Source organism: Cryptomeria japonica, chromosome 7, assembly GCF_030272615.1.
Source record: "Cryptomeria japonica chromosome 7, Sugi_1.0, whole genome shotgun sequence".
In the NCBI taxonomy this organism is placed as follows: domain Eukaryota; kingdom Viridiplantae; phylum Streptophyta; class Pinopsida; order Cupressales; family Cupressaceae; genus Cryptomeria; species Cryptomeria japonica.
This window is the reverse complement of record NC_081411.1, coordinates 713,724,314-713,728,046: the sequence shown is the minus strand read 5'-3', so window position 1 is coordinate 713,728,046 and position 3,733 is coordinate 713,724,314.

Here is a 3,733-nt window from a genome sequence, read left to right as displayed (position 1 = left end):
TCCCATCAAGAAAAAAAATTACTATTGTCAGGAACCACAATTGAGTGGGTGATCGATACCAACGGTTCACCGTCAAACACAAGCTCCCAGTATCTGATATATAAAAAGTCCCCAAAACTTAATTAACAGAATCAATAACCCATACTTGAAAAAAAATCCATCAAAAATAAACATGAGATGGTTTATTAGGATTCATTGCCGAACTATACTCTGAAGACTTGGGGAATTCAAATGTCTGTAGATATCCAACCTGTGGAAACGTGTCAGGACAAGAAATCCATATCCAGATATCTACCCATCCTGTGGACAGGGAAACATGCATGCCCAGAACAAAAAAATAAATGAACAAAACAAATCAACTTGCTATGATCCTGACTGATCCACAACGAAGGCAAAACAATTGGAGTGCCACACCAGCCATTTTCCCCATACCTGGAAAGAAGGTTTTAATCTTATAATAACAAAAGATTTATCTTTACCAAGAATCGTGGTCTCTGCATGCAATGGTAGAATTAAATATATCACTGAATGTCCCATAGATAGACCTTAATGCCCGGTATTTGGATTTAGTTAACAAATTCTATAAATTATAATTTACTGTAGAGAGGATCTACAACCAAAGATAGCATTTTTATTGTGTATACTCACTCCTCTTTCACCCAAATAGTCTATGAGACGTAACAATGTCCTTAATCACGATGGCAGCAAAGAAAGATAGTGAGAACTTTCGGAGTCCAGACCCAAATTTTGGGGATTCAAAAGGTATAGAACCATAATGAAAAATTTGAGAGGAGAGGAAAAAGGAGAGAAATATAGTCATGGTGGTAGTAGGAGGCAGCATAGCCAGCCACGCATGTACTCGTGCTCGTTTTTTCAGCAGGCTGTAAGCGAGTGATTGTGTAGGAGCAGGGGCTAGTATTCTTTGTCCACCTTCAATACCTCAAAATCCTGGCATGTGTAGGAATATCTACACAATCTATCACATAAAACTCAGATCCAACCAAGTACTTGAACATGATTCAATTGATTTTTAGATATGATCAGCAAGCTAATAATCTTAAACTTAATAGAAGCTGGACCTTCAATCCTTCTCCATTGAGTGCATTCCTTAGAGTTGTCTATGCCTCTACTGAACGTCTCTGCAAGATTAGGACATTTTGGCATTTGCAAGGTGTGAATTGCAACTTACCTTTTGATTATGCTAAGAAGGTAAGAAGCTTCATCTAGACAGTAGCTTAAAATGACGAGTTTCAAGTCCCATGGATGAATCTTCTCTAGCCACTCCAAACCTTTTCATGATCAGCTCTGTAAGAGCTTCATTTGGACAGTGGCTTAAAGAGAAGAGTTTCAAGTACCGTGAATGAATCTTCTCTAGCCACTCTCGAACATTTCCATGATCAACTATGTTACTGCCTAAGGGCCTTTTCAATATTGGCAAGATACCCACTAAACCATACACACCGTTATGATACCAAAATAAAGAAATTAGGCTTTTCTAGTAAAGCTTCCTAAGATAATTAGGATTATATACAACTGTCGATAAAGGAAACATACTGAATAATTAATGGTGGTCCACATAGAAATTATTCACAGCGACTAGAACAGGAATGCTCCCAATAGAATTTCATCTGATAAACTCTGCATCCAATTTCCTTGCCTTCATAGGATCTACATGATGCAAAAAATGCTAATGTTTTTCTCTTTCATCACCAGGCAAGCTTTAAATAAAATCGACACAAATGAAATATGCATTGATCTTCTATTGATCTTCTACACCTACTTGCAAATAATTCTGCAAGATAGTTCTGATTACTTCTATTAAGACATAAGAAGTTGGTACTAATATTATGGGTGAAACTGAATCACAACAAAATTTATTCAGCATAATGAGTTTCTCCAGATTGATGCAATGATAGCTTTTAAAAATGGCAATCTGTTCCAGCAGACCAATTAACTAGTATAGCCATTAATCATTTGTGCAAGCAGTAAACTGAAGCTTTAGAACATAACTGCTTGAATATCAATTTCAGTTTTTTCCAGATAATTCTAGTTAACCTCATTGTGTTGCCCCCATCCCTGTGAATTCCTTAACACAAAATTAAATGACTACGAAATAGAAAATCATGAAATAGCCGTGGTAGCAAACCCTGAGTAGAGTTTTAACAACAGATAGGAAGTACCATCCAATGTTACCTAAGGTATGACATAGCTGTTATTAGTTTGAAGGATTCAACAAGAAGTAAACTCAAAGCCTCCCTCGAATTGAAGGAAACAGAGTCATCCACACATGTCAAGAAAGAAACTAATAATTTAAGGCAAATAGCTTAGATATGGGGCAACCCTTCGACAATATCTTCAAAGTTTTTATATATTGAGCTTGTGAGAATCATACTTCAAAAGCTAACGCATGATTGTTTATAACGTCTGAATTCAAATTCGCAACAGAGATATTCTCCAGTGCGAGTTGCTCACCATAAAAGCCAAATAGTCCCAGGCATGCATTCCTGACAAGGGGAATTTTCTTCCTGAATTTGGTGCCCTATCATGTGCTCCTAAGATGGGATCTGGCTGGTCCTTATTTTGTAGCCACCAGTTCAAAATGACTGCAAACTATGGTATGTAGTTTGAAAGAGCAAACACAAACTATTGATCTTATAATTTCTCTTAAGCAAGGTCTTGAAGGAGATTCGAAAAATCAAAATTAAAACCACTATAAGGTGGTATCTAGACCCCATGTTAATTATGTATACCTCTGAAAATCTAAATTCCATTAACATAAACATTGCCGGAGGGCGGCTAAATCTGTTTGGAAACTAGAGCAGGTTGACCTTTCTGGGCATTTTAGATAGTCTTAAGTGTAAAATGTTTATTTTTATTGTCCTCTTTTTATACCCACCCAAACATACCTGTGCACAAGGCGTGCGTTGCATACATGAGATCAATCTTGTGATTAATACAAGAGAAATCAGCAACACTTTGTTGAGTTAAAAATCATGCAAACAGGCATCTGCACCATTGGCAAGATCGCCATCAGGAGGCACGTTTGAGGGCTAATAATTGTTACCACTTGAACCGAGTAGAACACTAGGCCACAAACTGGATAGTCCTCTTAATCTTAATAGCGGCAACAACAGTATTCAAACCCATGGTCACAACATCTCCTCTGTAAGTGAGGCAGAGGGCCATGGAATGGAACAATTAAAGACCATAACATAACCATAAATATTCTTGTCCTGAAGTTCAGGAAACAGAAAAAAATAGTTACTGACTAGAGAAAACCCAGTTAAGGTTAGTGTAATTAGGGCACTCGATGTCATAAATGTCCTCGTCAGCTAACAAAGCGACAATGTCAGTGTGCTCTAAGAGCGAATTAGTCGACAGCGCGCTATTGGAGGGTTACACTGCAGATGTGCAGACCAGAGTAGATGGGTAAAACATCAAATCCGACTCAGGTTTCTTTCCGTAGTTCACATAATGTCTCTCTAGGACAATAAATCAAAACCCTGACCCGATTACGCCTACTACCAAGTGGAATATATGAAACCCCTGCAGACATGTGCAGTTGTTCTGGTTTCGATCCAGACACAGATCCCCATTTCCTTACAAACTAAAGGCATAAAACAAAAATAACATCATTTATAGGTTAGTGTTTCGAATGATAATATCCAATTCATATTATCACTTTAGGGTTTCACACAGAGAAGAATTATATTGGCATGGTAGTTTGAGAAGG